The sequence below is a fragment of the Lynx canadensis genome, chromosome B2 (assembly GCF_007474595.2).
Source record: "Lynx canadensis isolate LIC74 chromosome B2, mLynCan4.pri.v2, whole genome shotgun sequence".
Classification (NCBI taxonomy): Eukaryota; Metazoa; Chordata; class Mammalia; order Carnivora; family Felidae; genus Lynx; species Lynx canadensis.
This window is the reverse complement of record NC_044307.1, coordinates 76,937,404-76,955,675: the sequence shown is the minus strand read 5'-3', so window position 1 is coordinate 76,955,675 and position 18,272 is coordinate 76,937,404.

Below are 18,272 nucleotides of genomic sequence, written 5' to 3'. Positions count from 1 at the left end.
AATATACCGGAGGAGTGGCATGTGCATACAGGCGGGGGGCGTTATTGGTGACCATCTTTGGAGACAACCTACCACACTAGAGGTATCATGAAAGTGCTCTGAGATTGCCGATGAAGAGTCAGACACTTTGCTAGGTTGTCTCTGAGAGTTTCTGTGTCGGGCTGTGGGGAGGGGGTGGGTTCGAGGTAAGGGCATGGTTGATAGTGGGGTATCCAGGGAAGATGTGATATTTGAACTCTGAGTGCTCTTGGTAGTCAATATGTGGAAGCATTGTAGGCTGAGGGAATTGCTTGAGCAAGGACAGGGAGACTGGAAAGTATACAGGGGTTTGGGGGAGGTGCCGTGTAGCTACAGCATCATGTATATATATTTGGGGGTAAGGATGTTATGGAGTTCAGGTAGAGGGGGATACCAGGAGATCAGCCTACATTCAAGCATGTTTGTGAAGGGCTTTCTGGGTCCTGCTGAGGTGTTTGGACCTCATATTGGGAATATGAACTGGGAATTTTTAAAAAGATGGAATCATAAGAGATGAGCTGGAGGGAGGGGAGGTTGGGTATAGAGAGAGCAGTTATGATGACATTGTGACAGCTCAAATGAGATCTAAGAAGGTTTGCACCATGGATGGAATGGAGAGCAACCTCTGTGGGGCAAGATAAAGAGAAAAGACAAAACTATTTGTACAGAGAAACAGAGCCACAGGACCAGTGTTATATATACTCTGAGGGCCACTGGGAGGCTAACCTGCCAGAATCCTTTTCTATCTATTACCATTATGGAATTTTGCTTTTATAATTGATACGTTTGTGTTAAGACTTGCCTGTTCCTGGGGCGCCTGGGTGGCGCAGTCGGTTAAGCGTCCGACTTCAGCCAGGTCACGATCTCACGGTCCGTGAGTTCGAGCCCCGCGTCGGGCTCTGGGCTGATGGCTCAGAGCCTGGAGCCTGTTTCTGATTCTGTGTCTCCCTCTCTCTCTGCCCCTCCCCCGTTCATGCTCTGTCTCTCTCTGTCCCAAAAATAAATAAACGTTGAAAAAAAAAAAAAAAAAATTTAAAAAAAAAAAAAAAAAAAAAAGACTTGCCTGTTCCTTTAGTCCCAAAGCAGACCCTAGTGTGCATGACTTTATCAGAGCTATTTCCTTGGAACAGAAGAAAATCCAAAGTAGTATACAATCAGCGTGGAGTTTTTGGAACTGCTACCTCAGAAGAACTAACATTAAGATAAGGTGTACATTGAAGCTAATTGGATACTAGAGAAGTTTCATTTCTATATTGGCTCAAACTTCTTACCACTGCAGAGGTGTTTACAGCAGAAAAGACTATCCATTAATTCATTCAATAAGTATTATCAAGTGCCTACTACGTGCAAAGTACCATTCTCAGGGGTGGATACAGAATAAATGCAATAAAATCCTTACTTTCATGGATGTTCTTTACATTTTAGCTATATGGATTTTTCAAATTCAGAGAAACCTTCAAGATTAGCTATATGGAGTTTTATCATGCTGACTTGGTTTAGGTGTTGCCCTTTCATAAGTGGATTAGGTGTGCATTTTATGGCAGCCCAGACCATAGACCTGGCTGCACTTACCACTTATCAACTCTTATCATTAACTTGGGTGATCACTTATCATTAACAAGGACGTTGTTCCAAGGGATTGAACACAGAAGTGATAATAGGTGGCCTCCCAGGGAAGGAGAGTGGCATGCTCAGTAGTTGGGACCCAAAGTTTTCTTGTGCGTATTCAAATTGTGACATTTGAAGAACATGTTCATTCTTGTTGTGAATTTGTTTCCATCCCATTTGGTTTATTTTTAACACCCATTAACTGTCATATGCCCTTTGGCACTGAAATGTATCTCAAATGCCTACTGGACAGGAGGCATTTTGGCTGTGAGGGAATGGCTGCCTTTTCTAATAGCATCAGCAGGTGTAAAGAAGAGGCCTAGGAGCCACATGCCATAGAGAATTAGATTAGTGCTCATTCTGGGGTTTTATTTACATAGGCACTTTGAGGATTCCAAGTCCTGACATTAATAAAACTTGGAAGGGTTGTATTATAAGGTAAATATCTTTCTGTATAAGCCATCAACCATGAATGTTTCTGTTATTTATCAGAATTCTATTAGCTGGCACTTGCATACAGTTGTGGCACAGTGACATCTCCTGCTAACTATGGTCAAAAGGCCCAGGATTATCTTGAAGGACGTTTAACTCACTCATCAAAGAAAGTCCATGTTCTTTTTAGAGTACTCAGTATTGAGTGCATTTTATTATAGTCTAAATTACTAATTCACATATGGAACATATGATAACTCTCTTTTAACCAGAGGACCTCCATGTGCAACCAGACAAGATAACTAATCATTTATGATAAATTCTTTTAAACCCAAATTTTTCAACATCCTTTCTTAGCTCACTTACATTTCTTTTTTGGGCCATGTTTTCATTCAGTTTTGTATGCAACGCTTTCAATGACTTAAATGGTAAAAAATTATACACAGTTTGTCTAAAACTCAAAACATCTGTGTCTTTTTACATTTTTATTAATATGTATTAACGTCTTCAAAGCGACTTGGCTGCTAGAATGAGTGTGTGCTTGTGTGTGTGTGTGTGTGTGTGTGTGTGTGTGTATCTCATGCACACACATGATTCTTCTCAGAGGTGTTTGTTGGCAGATAGGAAGATGATCTGAGTAGCAGATATATGATCTCATTTTTTTTCCTGGGTAGTTTGCAATTTGGATTTGGATGCAAAGGATTAAGTATTTTAGTCTATGATGATTTCACCGACGCCAATTGCCTAGAACTTTTAATCTGCACCTTAAGCTATTTAGTAATTTCTAACTATAGAAATTATAGAGGATATTGTGAGCCCATTTTACTAGGATGGAAAGGAGTGTGCTGCCATTATTTTTGGAACATTACTAGAGCCTTTGAAGCAGTTAACACGTGCTTTAACCAGTTTGTTCCTCAACAGGAATATTTTGGAAACAGTAGTAGTTGGAGTTTACTTTTTTCTTTCTTTCTTTCTTTCTTTCTTTCTTTCTTTCTTTCTTTCTTTCTTTTTTTTTTTTTGGCATTTACTCAAAGTTCATTTTGCTGGCAGGTTTTTTATTTTTTAATTTTTTTTAATGTTTATTTTTGAGAGAGAGAGCAGGGGAAGGGCAGAGAGAGAGAGAGAGAGGGAGACACAGAATCCTAAGCAGGCTCCAGGCTCTGAGCTGTCAGCACAGAGCCTGATGCGGGACTCGAACCCACAAACCATGAGATCATGACCTGAGCTGAAGTCAGATGCTTAACCGACAGAGTCACCCAAGTGTCCCTTGCTGGCAGTTTTTGCTGAAAAAAACACCAAGGGTAGCTCTAAATGGTCACTATTTATAAACAAGAAAGTAAGGATTATTATCTTTTAGCTGGGACTCTCAAAAATTATCTAACCACTAAAAACTTGATCATCCAAATAAAAATGGGGTGACAATAGCAGAGATCAGAAGTTAGCAAACCCTCATATTTGTTATGTCATTATGTCATATTGCCTGTTCCTGTTCACTCATCCTAAAAATATTGGCTTAGCATTTATAATGTGCTAGGTACTTTTTTTAGGGATATATTAGTTAAAGGAGATAAAGATGCCTGTTTTCATGGATTTTACTTTCTAGTTAGGGGAGATGGGCAATAGAAAAGAAACAAAATGATTAAATAAATTGAATAGCACTTACTGCTTTCTAATGTACCATACAGAGATAGAAAAAGGAGGGCAGGATAAGGGGAATTTGGATCTGGTGGGGGAGATTTGCAATTTTACGTATACATTTTAAATCTTACTGAGAAGTTAGCATTTAGTTAAACTAGTGAGACAAGTAGTCATGCATAAAGCTGGGGAAGGAATGCTCTAGGCCAGGGAGTCACCAATGCAAATGGCCTAAAGCAGGAATGTGCCTGAGTGTTGGAGGAACAGGCAACTGGCCAGTGTGGTTGGAGATTGTAGGCAATGAGATTACAGTTGTAACTGGGGAGATAATCATGTAGGACATTCAAGGCTTTTGTAAGGTTTTCAGCTTTTTCTCTGGGAAAAGAGGGGAATCACTGGGGATTTTTGAGTGAATGAGTGGTATGATCTGCCTTACAGTTTAAGGGAACTTTTCTGGTTCCCACGTTGAGAACAGACTATACTGGAATGTATTAATTTCTTAGGTTTTCTGTTACAAAGCACCACAAAGTGAGTAGCTTAAAACAACGAAAATTTATTCTTTCACAGTTCTGGAAGCCAGAAGTCTAAACTTAAGGTGTTAGTAGGGTCATGCTCTCTCTGAAGTCCCTAGGGGAAAATGCTTCCTTGCCATCCTCCAGCTTCTGGTGGCTGCTGACAGTCTTTGATGTCCCTTGGCTTGCAGTGCAACACTATAGTCTCTGTCTTGTTGTCACATGGCCTCCTCTCCTGTGTGTTTCTTTGTTCTGTGTGCTTTCCTTATAAGGACGCCAGTAGTTGGATTTAAAGCTCATCCTAGGGGCGCCTGGGTGGCGCAGTCGGTTAAGCGTCCGACTTCAGCCAGGTCAGGATCTCGCGGTCCGTGGGTTCGAACCCCGCGTCGGGCTCTGGGCTGATGGCTCAGAGCCTGGAGCCTGTTTCCGATTCTGTGTCTCCCTCTCTCTCTGCCCCTCCCCCGTTCATGCTCTGTCTCTCTCTGTCCCAAAAATAAATAAAATAAAAAAACGTTGAAAAAAAAAAAAAAAGCTCATCCTAATCCAGTATGACCTCATCTCAATTTACAAGTTAATTATATCTGCAGAGACCTTAATTCCAAATAAAGTCACATTCACAGGTACTGGCTATTAGAACTTGAATGTATATTTTTGGTAGACACAATCCAATACATTAAATAGGGTAAAGAGTATAAGCAGGGAGACTAGATGGGAGAGAGGAGCACAGATAATGGTGACTAGGACCAGAGTGGGAACAGTGGAGTGGTGACAAGTGATCCAATACCAAATGTATTTTGAAGGAAGAGCTAATGATTCCCTAACAAACTGGCTATGGGGTATGGCAGAAAAAAGAATCAAGAATGATGCTCTGCTCCGAATGTTTGTGTCCCCCCAAAATCCATTTGTTAAAATTATAACCCCCAGTGTGATGGTTTTAGAAGGTGGGGTGTTTGGGAGGTGATTAGGTCATGAGAGTGGAGCCCTCATGAATGGGATTAGTGCCCTTATGAAAAAGAGTCCAGGGAGATCCCCAGCTCCTTCTACCAGGTGAGGATGCAGTGAGAAGGTGTTGGCTGTGAACCAGAAAGAGGGCCCTCACCCATCTGTGCTGATACTAGGATCTTGGACTTCCAGTGTCCAGAACCATGAGTAATACATTCATGTTGTTTATGAGATACCTAGTCTGTGGTATTCTATTGTAACATCCCAAACAGACTAAGACAAATGACTCCAAGACTTTTGACCTAAGCAGCTGGAAGAAGGAAGTTGCAACCAGCTGAGGTGAAAGGCTGGGGGAGGACTTGGTTTTGGTGAAAAGATCAGGAGCTGTTTTGAATATGTCTGAAATGTCTTTTAGATGTCTAAGCAGAGGTGTTCTGGTGCAGTGGGGACTGTAATGAATCCATGTTACTTCTTGTGTCTGTCAGTAATCCACTGACCGCTGGAAATTTGAGGACCAACTCCACAAGGAAGCCATAGTGTGAATTATAGATAAGCCAAAGCCACACCTTTGTTTTATCTACTAGTTGCCTTTTCCTTTAGCAGAACCTTTCACTTTACCTGCTCTTCCAAGGCCCAAGTGATTGGGTCTCCTCTCCCTGACCAGTGTCTCATGGAACAGCATTCAAATAATACTAAACTCCTAAAGTAGTTCTAGAGAATTACAGAGGGATTCTTGGACTGGAGTCACCAAGGACTCCAGTAAATGCAAAATGTATTTCTGCTCTCACTGGATCACTGCAGAGATTCCAGTTCAACACTTCTCTCCTCAACTTCTCTGTGCTCACATATTCTCTTTCCTCTCAGTTTTCCTAATATAAACAAAAGCCTGAGGCCAGCAAGTGCTGGGTTAGCCAGCAAGGCATAGTGGTTGTAGGGCTACCCGAGGGCAATGGAATAGCCCAGTTCTGATGGGAAACTGCATTCCTTCTGGCCAGTAGAGTCCCCTTTAGTAATCTAAATTCACTAAACAAATTGCCAAACAAAGGGGTGGGGGGTGGGCAGGAGAGCTGAAACATGTAGGGTTAAATTTTGGTTGAAAAATCATACTTACACTTTTAATTATTTTCTTAAAGAAATCTTTTTCTGGCACTACATAAACTTCTTTTGCCAACTTCCTTTACTTTTAGTCCAGGGTAACACTGAACTTTAATTTGTGATTTTCTGGATCCAGTAAGTCTTAGTCTAAGTTTCTGAACCAGTAACCTTTGGCCCAGTATATTCTCTTGTCGTTAAGCAGCAGCTACTATTACTAATGTCCACCAGTTATACCTTCAAACCAGATCTCAAACATGAAGAAGACTCACAGGGTTGTAAATTGTTTTATTTGCTTTTCATCTTTATCCAAAGGTTAAATTTTAGAATTTTTTTAGCATAAGACATTGATATAAAATTTATAGAATATTAACTTATTCAAGAAATATTTACTAAGCTAATGTTACTCAAGGTAGTAAGGATACATGATGGACAATATGGACAAAATATCCCTGTTCTTGCATAGCCTTCATTCTAGAGGTGGGGGGGAGCCAGAAAATTAATAAAACATGCAAGCAAAATATATAGTCTATCAGTGGTGAAAGCTATAGAAAAAATATAAGATAGTAAAAAGGTGTGGGGAATGTTGAGGGAAGAGGGATCATTGAAGTTTTAAATAAGTAGATAAAAAATATTAAAAAGAAGATACTGAAGACTTTAAGGAGGTGTGAGAACCATGTAAATACAGGGCACATGCATTTCATAATTTTTTTTTAACTTTTATTTATTTTTGAGAGAGAGAGACAGAGCATGAGCAGGGGAGGGGCAGAGACAGAGAAGGAGACACAATCTGAAACAGGCTCCAGGCTCTGAGCTGTCAGCACAGAGCCTGACATGGGGCTTGAACTCAGGAACAGTGACATCATGACCTAGGCCAAAGACTCTTAACCAACCGAGCCACCCAGGCACCCCTGGGGCACATGCATTTCAAACAACAGTACAGCAAGTGCAAAGGCCCTGAGGTAGAAATCCTGCAGGTTCAAAGAAAAAAAGAGGCCCGGTGGCTTACAGAGAAAAAAGTAAAGGAGAGAGTAGTAGGAGGTAGACTCAGAGAGGCAATGGGGACCTTCTAGGCTATCGTTACAACTTTGGCTTTTGCTCACAGGAAGATGGAAGGTGTAAAAGGATTTTGACCCCAAAAGTGACACAACCCAACATATATCAGGCAATGTCACTGACTGCTGTGTTGTAAATACCCTTAAGGGGGCAAGAGATGAAGTGGGCAACCAATAAAAAACGTTTGCAATAATTTACACAAAAGATCGTCAGGGTGGTAGCAGAGGGTGAGGACCAGTGGGTAGATTCTGGATATGTTTTGAAAGCAGAGTCAGCAGGATTTATTGATGGGTTAGATGTAGGGTTTGAGAGAAGGGAGTTAAGAGGACCCTAAGGATCAGGATTTCAATTTCAGACACAAAAGGTTTCAAATACCTATTAGTTATCCACATGGAAAAGACAAGGGAGTTTGGAATTCAGAGGAGAGACTGGGGCTGGTAACCTAAATTTGGGAGTTTTTTGGGATTGCAGATGACACTCAAAGTGATGAAACTAGAGGAAATGATGGTGGGGGTCAATATGGCCAAAGAAGAGAACAGGCTGATAAGGGGACACGTTCTGGCATTTCCAGTGTTAGGAGATGAACTGTTTTTACTCAAAACACTTCTGACACCAACTATGTGGGAATTTCCCATACTAACAACCGATTCTCCCCCTCTTCAGACACCAACAAAATATCCTACAATTTAATTAAATTCTGACACTACTTACCCAGAGTTAGTGTCTGACTTCATGTGTTTAAGGGGTCAGCCCCACAACACGGCCCTCACTTCAGAGGCCAGTCACAAGTGTTGGGTACCTAGATTACCCACATTTATGCCTGACTTGGCTACAAATTTGGGGTCCCCACAACTCCTGCTGCTTCAGGTTTAAGAATTTGCTAGAAAGGCTCACAGAACTCAGGAAAACAGTTTATTATGTTGACCAGTGTATAAAGAATACAACTCAGGAACAGCCAAATGAAAGAAATGCATTGAACAAGGTTGGCAGAAGGTGTGTGAAACTTCCATGCCCTTTCCAGGTGAGCCACCGCGCCCCCAGTGCCTTGATGTGTTTACCAATGAAGCCCTCCAAACCCCATCATTTAGGGGTTTTTATGGAGGTTTCCTTACTTATGTAGGCATGACTGATGAAATATTGGCCATTGGGGATTAATTCAGTCTCCAGCTCTTCTCCCCTCCCTGGAGGTTGGGGGATGAGGCTGGAAGTTCCAACCCTGTCATCATGGCTTTGTCTTCCCAGAAACCAGCCATCATCCTGAAACTACCCAGGGGCTCACACACACCGGGCATCTCATTATCATACAGAAGATGCTCTTATCACTCTGGAGATCCCAAGTGCTTTAGGAGCTGTGTGCCAGGAGCCACAAACAAACCAAATATCTGTTTTCTGTTGTCCCACTGGAGGTTATGGAGATAAAGAGGACAGGAAAAGGAGACTGAAATGGAGCAGCCAGCACAGTAGGAGGAGTATAATTTTGAGGGGAGACTACTCTTGATATAAAGTGTTCCTGCTTTGCTATGTCCATTCATGACTGTTTACAGTTGACCCTTGAACAACATGGCAGCTAGAGGTGCCAGCTCTCTGTGCAGGTGGAAGCCTGTGTAATAGCTTACTATCGACCAGAAGACTTACCCATAACAAACAGTCGATTGATGTATTTTGTATATTATATGTATTATATACTGAATTCTTACAATAAAGTAAACTAGAGGGAAAAAGTGTTACTTAAAAAATCATGAGGAATAGAAAATACATTTTCAGTGCTATACTGTATTTATCGAAAAGAATCCACGTATAAGTGGACCTGTGCAGTTCAAAGCGATATTGTTCAAGGACCAATTATATACTGATATGATTTGCTTTTTAGATGATTAGGTCTATTATCTCAACTAGAGCCCAGAGAAAGAGTAAATAGATATTATGAACCTGAGGTTATAGATCAAATGCACCCTTTCTCAAGTGGGAGTGTGGTTTATTAAAGGACCACAACCGGGACTGGGAATCAGGATCCCCTGGATTCAGCAACTCTAGGTCTCAGCTGTGTGGCCTTGGGTGGGTCACTACAATTCTGTGAGCCTCAGTTTCCACATCTGTGAAAAGAGGCAGGAGAACCAAGTGACCTCTCCAGTCCCTTCTGCTCTTGAATTCTATGAAGCTCCCTTAGGCTTGTGAGAAGTTTTCACCTCATTGAAGAACTGAAAGAACACAATAAAGTCACTGACTACAAACGGACAGCCTAAAGTCTGGAGCCAAGCAAACAACCTATCATTTGGAAGAACTGTTGATCTTGGACAAAGTCAGAGTGAGTGTGAACTGTGGGAGAGATGAACTAGTGGGCTGCAGAGAGGCATGTAATGGAAGGGCATGGTTTTCTATCTTTGTATGGGAATATCATTTGCATGTTTAATGTAATTTCCAGATCATTGATCCCAAAGTGGAGATCTGCACAGAGCATGGCAGGTTGCAGTGCTACATTTGAACTCCCCTTGTTTTCCCTAGAGCCAGATCAACACCTGGTTGCTCCCACCCACGCCTCCCCAAGTCAAGCAGCAGATGCCGATGTCTGGACAGGCATGTTTCCAAGGGTCTGGCTAGTTCCCTGCTGGGTCCCCAGTGTTTAGTGCAATGCCAGGACCATCATAGCCACTCAGTACACACTTGTTGAAGGAATGAATGTTGAATGAACTTCTCAGTCTAACAGACTTGCAGGAAAAGGTTCATCAACTCAATGTGACAGATGAAGAATCCTCTCACATTTCTGCACCTGTTAGACTGGGAATCCATGCCCTTAATAAATTTGCTTAGCAGCCCTTGGGAAAGCCACATCGAGTGATGGAAGGAGCACAGAACTGGGAATCTGGATCCTTGGATTCTCGTGTTGGCTCAGCCATCCCAGGATGTGTGACTTAGAGCTGAGATGAGGTACATAGCCTCTGGAGACCTCAGTTTCCTCCAAGGAAAAATTAGAGAATAGTACCAATTAATATTTAATGGAATCCTTAGATTTTCTATTTCTTCCCTATCCTTTGTGGAGGAACTGGGTCTCACTGGAATTCAAATGCAAGTTTCCTTCTGATAATAAACATTCTATTTTGGGGCACCTGGGTGGCTCAGTCAGTTAAGCGTCCGACTTCGGCTCAGGTCATGATCTAATGGTTTGTGGGTTCGAGCCCCACGTGGGGCTCTGTGCTGACAGCTCAGAGCCTGGAGCCTGCTTCAGATTCTGTGTCTCTCCATCTCTCGGCCCCTCCCCTGCTCATGCTTTGTGTCTCTCTGTCTCTCAATAATAAATAAATGTCAAAAAAATTAAAAAAAAAATAAACATTCTATTTTGTCCAGTTCCTATCATCTTAGTAAAATTCAAATAAATCATTTTGGATTTGAAATTTTTAAAACATATGCAGTGAGTCAAAAATTCTACATATAATTTATCTTGATAATGTGTTGACTTTCTTCTATGTTACATATGAAATCTAACGCTTCAAATGATTACTGCTCCGTGAGGCATTCTCTTATCCTCCCATCCAGCAGAGACTTCTCCTCAGAGTTCCAATGCCATAGTTTCTGATGGCACAGGTGGTCTACCTCACAGCTCTCTGTATCCTAGTCTTACTTGCATTACAAATTGTCAGGTATCAGGGACTTGGATCATTGGGTAATCTCTGAAGGTGTCTCCAAGACAATCCCAATATTTGTTGCCTTTAATTTTGTGAGCCAATTACCCATGCATTTACATTGTAAATTACTTTAAAAATATGGCAAAGGTACATAAGGTAAAAACTTAAAGGTCTTAACAGAAAAGAAAATTATAATTTAAGTGTTACCCAGTGGTTTTTTTTTTTAATTGGGACTATATAAATGAAGCAATTAATTAAATGTGAGCAGCTTTTTAGGCATTGGTAATGAAGGAAATATTTCTAATGAAAAGAAACAAAGAAAATGAATACACATTTAATTCTATGTATAAATGGATAAGAATAATTATTTATAATGAAAACTGGAAGCAATTTAACTATCTAATAGGTTAAATAAATTATGGTACTTCCATAAAATCTGGTACCATGTAACCATTAATAAGAATCTTCTTGTAGAAGAATCTTTAGTCCTATAGAAGGATGTTGGATGTTTTATCTAATAAAAGTGTGAACAAAGAATATGTGTAGTAGTTTACATATCTGTAAAAATATATGTACAAATACATTAACACACACACATATGTCAGATGTGAAAAATAGAAATTATAGTAATTTTCTTTTTCTTTTTTGTTTTCTTATTTGTATTGTTTAATTTTCTATAATTAACAATGTCTTTTGCATGTAGAATATGTGCACCAAACCTATGATAAAGAGATAACTCCGTCCTGTTAAACATGTATAAATGAGACTCATAAGTACTATATATATTATTCTTATTTTTTTCTCTCAATATTTTGTTTTTCTCTTAGGTCCTACAACCTAGCACTTGAGTGTACTGTTCTCTGCAGACACAGAAATGAAGTTCAGTAACTTAGATCTGAATGCTGATCCCGGGTCAGACATTATCTGCCTAAATGACCATTGATACATTATCTGGTTTCTCATGCCTGTAACTACGTCTACAAAACATCACAAATATTGACTTATCCTGAGTAGATGAACTTTTGAGAAACAGGCTTTGGAAAACTTGGGGAAAATGATTTAAAGGTACAGCTTCCCACCAGTGACCCAACCTAAGCATTCTGTGTGGAGTAATACAAACTATAAGCCTTTCTTACTAATCCGCCATGCTGAAGTGCTATGAGTGACATAAATGTACCTGTTCCCCAAGTTGGATGTAAAAAGACCATCTGCCAGGCTGGGAATTAGTGAATTCACATGATCTCAGCTGGGCTCTGATACTAATGAGCTTTCCTAGAATAAACAGGAGGAAGATGGAGTGTGACCACAGCATGGATGTTAGTGAAGATGGCCACATTCTTGTGAACAGGTAGAGACTTTGGGCAGAGGAAAATTGAAGGCTTTATGCAGAGGGGCACATCTCCTACCACTTTTTGGTAGAATGTCCTCTGCTCTCATCTCCTTGGCTATGAGTTTTTCCTCCCACTACATGAGAAGGTGGCAGAGAGCCACCATTCCAGAAAGCTGTGATTCTAGAAAAGGCTCTCTTCCTCATTCTGACACACAGCAAGCCACAGCCCTGTTGGGTTTTCCATGAATGTTTTTCTTCCATTTTCACGGTTACTATTTGCCATTATAACTAACCTTTAAGTCTTCTTCTAGGGGATCCAGGCTTCCTCTTCTGACCCAGTTCTGTGCACCTACCTGTAGCTCCCCGTTTGCACAATACTGTGTTCTTGTCCTCTTTTCAGAAATCTCCTCTTGCCAGGGTCATTCAGGTGCTTTTATGTTCATGCCACTCTGTGTTCACCCCGCACCATAGAACATAGAGTTGTTCTATGATTAGTGCTAACTTGCTTGTCTTCCCTGCTAGACTGTGAGCTTCTAGAGGTGAGAACAGATTCTTTTACCTGTTAGTCCTCAACCATGCTGCATTACCCATGGGCACCCTTGCCCCACCATGGATGCCAACAGCCATTTTGCAGAGCAGATAGGAGATCCTGAGTAAGACCATGAATGGATGAGTGTAATTCCCACAGTCCCCACCTGGAAAATGAAAATGGATCATAACAATTTTTAGTTTCTCTTTTTATGGAAAGTCCCACTCTATGGAATTGAAAAGTTTTATAAAATGCAAAGAAATTCAATCCTAAAGAACACACTAAGTTGCAAAAGAATCAGTAGTTTAACAGCTATAGAATATCCTAATCATGTGGGGATTTTAGGGAAAATAAAGAATTCCAGTGAGTGCGTGTGTGTGTGTGCATGTGTGTGTATATGTGTGTGCTTAAAGTGGATAATTATGACTTTGTCTTTACATGTGTGTGTCCTCTTCTTCAAAAAATGGTAAACCAGATTTTCCTCATTTGGGCAAAATCTAGACTCTAAACTTCATTTAATCTATTAGCTCTGGGTCGATTTTCTCTTGGTTTAAGTGTTCCACACCTGAGAGGGCTTTCGTAACAAGGTCTTGCTGTAGCCCCTGGGGAGAGAGGTTGGAAGAGGTTTAATGGAACATGTAGCTTCTGTCACATCAACGTCAGCACGTCTGGGTACCATAGGTTGGAATTCACTGTCAAAGCCAGCTGTTTCTGAGCTCTGTTGATTGAGCTCTGGGTAGCAAGCTCCAGCAACTTTTAAAAAACTTGATGATATCCTTTATCTTTATTTACAGAAATTGCTAAGGGTAGGACATGAATTTTTCTTTACCCAACAGCATAAAAACATATCAGTCTCCCCTTCCTAATCCCTTCCCCCATCTCACCAAACCAAGACTTAAGAGCTTTCCACTGCTTTCTCTTCTGGGAGGCAGGCTGTGTGGCTTCCACTGGGGCACTGCTGTTCTCAGCCATGTAGCAATTTGGTCATTTGGTCTATTTTCCTATGCCTTCTTAATAGTTGGTTGTTCATGAGAGGCTGTGGGTTTCAGGTAGCTATTAGAGGGCAGTAGATTATCCTAATTTGCTTTTAGGAGGCCAACTTCTTTTTTAGACACAGGATCTAATTTTAGGGCACAAGACATAAGAAAGATTTAGTCTATCTCCAGTACATGTCAAGTGCTGTAGGGATCCAGAAAATGTATTGTTAAGGAGTGGCTCATCAACTCAATAAAAACATTTGAACGCTCACTATGCACATAGCTCTGGACAGATGTATAAGACATTCTCTCTGAAAGGTAATGGACAAGAAAGTTAAAACCCACAAAGTGATTCAGAGGACCGTTGGGTGTTACACAATCTCTCGTTATCTGTACTGAGGTGCTCCAACTTCAGTGTGCATGAGAATCACCTGGAGAGCTTATTGAACCGCAGATTCCTGATTCAGTAGATCTGAAAGAGGACCCTGAGCCACTGGTCTATTTGTACAGGAGGTTACAGAAGGGTAGATAGAACCAGCACAGGCTCTAGTAGTGGAGAGATTGAGGCAAGTGTGTGATTCTTCTGATTTCATTGCCTGAGTGTTGACCTAAGTGGAGCCTGGTGGGTCTTTCAATAGCCTCAGAAAGTGGAGAAGGGAGATGGAGATCCAACTGGTTTTGAAAGAGGATTGGAATATTTGGATAGGTCATGATCACAAAGAGAGGTTTTGTCGACCAGGGAGACCCTGTGAGCAGAATCACTGCACCTGAAGTGACTGGGTCCTATGTCAGGGGTCATTGCATAGACTCTGCTGGGATAGAAAGTATGTCCTCTTACTGTAATGGTGTCACTTACTGGAATGCATAAGGACTCTAGACGAAGGCCATGCTGGCTGGTACAAAATAAGAACCAAAAGGTTCTTAACTTACAGCCTCTCCACATGCAGCTTTTCAGTCCACGAACTGCTGAAGCAGGTGCAATGTAAAATGTTTTCTGAGTGTCCTCTTTGTCATGTTGGAGAAGCTCAGCTCCATCCAATCACTAGCGTTACCCTCATTTCTCTCCCTCCCTCTTCCCAGCAGTAGGACCACTGCAGTAACAGGTGTTACTAATTCAGACTGATGGCAAGGACTGACACAGATACCATCCAGTCAGATACAGTAAAGTTTACCTCTGAGTTTGGAATGCCTTATAAAATATATAGAGGAAATTCAGTGTGGGCCTGGGCACAAGTCTGTGAGCCCCTAAAACCCTACCTGCGGCTTGTGCACGGTTATGAAAGAAGTCTAAGCAAATGAGGGCCACATTAGACTTGGAGAAGTTCAGTTTACCTCCAATCCCAGCCTCTACACAAAGAGTGGTTCTTCATTAAGGCCAGTCCAGATGTGTGTCAGAGACCCACCTCACCTGAACCAGACACATTCCATTACTGCTGTTATACAAGCTATTACATGACCACAGAGGATGGCACAGTGCAGCACATTCGATCCTGAGCACTGCCCTCATTCACCACCCCAGCCTCCCAAACCATCACAGCCTGGCTGAAAGTACAGCTGCAGTGCCCAAAAATTAGACAGCATGCCCGCGGGCCCTCAGACTAGCTTTTGGGCCTACCCTGCACCTTCTTTCCTCTTTTCCTTCATCAAACAAAAATCTAGTGAACCCCTATGAAGTGGCAGGTACTCGTTAGGTTCTGCGGAGCTAAAGATGAATAAAACTCGAGTTTTTCACAGTCTAGTAGGGAAGACAAATGTGTAGACAGGTAAGAGCAGTCAATAGAAGCACAGATGAGATTCAGATGAGAAAAATTAATCCTCTTTGGCAGAATGTGGTGGCAGTGTCCTGGAGGAGGCAATTCTGAACTGGGTTTGATGAAATACACAGGAATTTTGGACACAGTTATTCCAGGCCCAGGGATGCTATGTGGAAGGGCGAAGGGGCATGGAACAGTGCATTTAAGGAACTGCAATCACACGTGTTGCTAAATCATAAGGTTGAGAATAAGGTGGGGTGGGGGGGAGGAGTGGGTGTTGGGAGATGGGACTGGGAGTGGGCCAAGTACACCTTCACCCTTTTCTGGTGTACTCTCAACAGGGAAGTCAGATTTGTCCTGGTGAAATTGGTAAAACGGAAGTAATCTTCAGATCTCTCAGCCAATAACCCCCTCACTGAGAGTACAAGCCAAATCTATGACATCCCATGTGATCTTCCCCATTTCTTCTCGGACCTCTTTTCCCTCTCTTTGCTCCTCCTCATTCACCCACTCTAGGCACGCTGGCTGACTTGCTGGCTCTCCAACAGGCTGTCGCCACTTCCTAGGATGCTTCTCTCAGATCTAGCAGTACACGTAGTAGACACTCAATATATGTTTGTTACATGAGTGGATACATATTTTATAGTGAAATCAAGATTGGGTGTTGTCCTGAAATCACTGGAAAGCCATCAAAGGACTTTAGGCAGGGGAGGAGCAAGAGGAATTTGCATCTTTATAGATCACTCTGGAGGTTGTGTGGCTTCTCTTGATTAACATGGGGGTAGGGGGTGGGGGAGACAAGCCAGGGGTTGGGAAAACAGGCTATTGAAACCATCTTGGATTGAGCCGCCTGGGTGGTTCAGTCGGTGAAGCATCCGACTCTTGGTTTCAGCCCAGGTTCATGGTCTCATGGTTTGTGAGTTTGAGCCCCATATCGGGCTTTGTGCTGACAGCATGGAGCCTGCTTCAGGTCCTCTGTCTCCCTCTCTCTCTGCCCCTCCCCTGCTCTCTCTCTCTCTCAAAAATAAATGCTAAAAAGAAAAAAAAAAAAAAGAAACCATCTTGGATTTAAATACATGCAAGGGAGCCTGAAGAGTAGCAGTGACTACTAGAGAAAGGGGTGGCTTAAATGATATGCCAAAAATGGACTTGGCATTATTTGAAGGCTAATACATAGGATAAAGGAAAAGAAGGAAGGAGTCAAGGATAACTCCCAGGGTCTCTAATCAAGAGGGGAAAAACAGGAACAGCAGGAGCAGAATGGAGATGAGGTGGTAGGAGATGAGGTGTTCAATAATACTCTTTCAACCATCCTCTGTAAATAATGAGATGGTTGCAGTCATCATTGATGTTGTGTGGTGATGCTGCTGGGAGCAGTGTGATTGGTGTATACCAGGGCTCAAGTTTCTCAGCTGAGATTTTCAATAAATCAAAGACTAAATTGAGTATTCTTTCATACTTGCAAAGAATCATAAGTGTTCATCATTTCAGGTGCTGTGGTTTCAGAGGTAAATGAGATATGCTCTGTGTCCAGTAGAATTCAGTCCAGAGACAGGAAGGTAAACAACAAAAACAATAAACACAACCCACCAAATATTAGTGCGGAGGCATGGATGAAGAGCCATGGGAGCAGAGAGAACCCCAGGTGTTCAGTGAATGCTGTTTGAGTGAGTAACTTACTGTGCAAGGGTTGGAGAGGAAGTATGGGGCTTGAAAAATAGGAAAATTGTTGATGATGTGGAGGCGGAGAGGGAAATGGGGCAGAGAATCGGATTCCAGGCAGAGAAAAGGATGTGAACAAAGACAAATAGTTTGATATGACAAACTATTAGACATGTGGGTGGGGGGAAAGTGGCTGAAGATGTCAGAGCTTGAATGGGAGAGACTTAAATGCTAATACTAGGGACTTAAGATTTGTCTTGCAGCTGTGTGTAATGGGCTATTTTAGAGAAGGGATTAATATGCAACTATGAGTCAATTTGGGTAATATTGCAGAGGATGGTTGCAGGCAGAAGGAAGTGCAGGTGGGTGGTGTTCACAGAGGCCTAGGTTGGATACAGCAAGCAGGTGCTTAGATTGGCATTATGATGTAGAAGAGAACATGGAAATGGAAAATAGTTCATTGGTGGAATTGATCAGACTTACACACTAATTTAGGCTTCTTAGAAAAAGAAACTCAGGGTGAGTCTAAATTTATTGCCTAAGAGGCTGGGTAGACAGTGATATCTTCAACCAAGGGGATTAACAGATATAGAGGAGGAGGGGGGACAATGAGTTGGACAAACTGATATTTGGATCCCTGAAATTAGAACCAGAGTGTACCTGTGAGTAGTTTGGGTCTGATTTCCCTTCTCTGGAAGGTCATTTAGGATCTAGGCTGGCATTTTTGGCTCCAGTGGGTCTAGGGCTGGTGGCAAGAGGGCCTTTAAGTCTTAGAAATGGGAGTGATATTAGTAATCAAGGGTGTGGATCAAGATGAAGTTATTATAATAGTGGCCCCAAGTGGGTCATCCAAGCAAGGGTGGCCCTGGGCTGTTAGCGGGAAGCAGAGATCAAAGCCACGGATGGGAGAAAGAAGTAAGACAGAGACACAAAGTATGGGTGGGGCCTCAGAAGACAGACACTATCCAGTGCCGAGCTCTGGCTGCTCCTCAAGGTGAGGTGGCTGGTCCTATGGAGTCCCAAGTAAGTAGACAGTTTGAACAGCTTCTTTCAGCAGAGCCATGCCTTTTTTCACTGAAAGATCAAGGCTGTATTTGTTTATTTC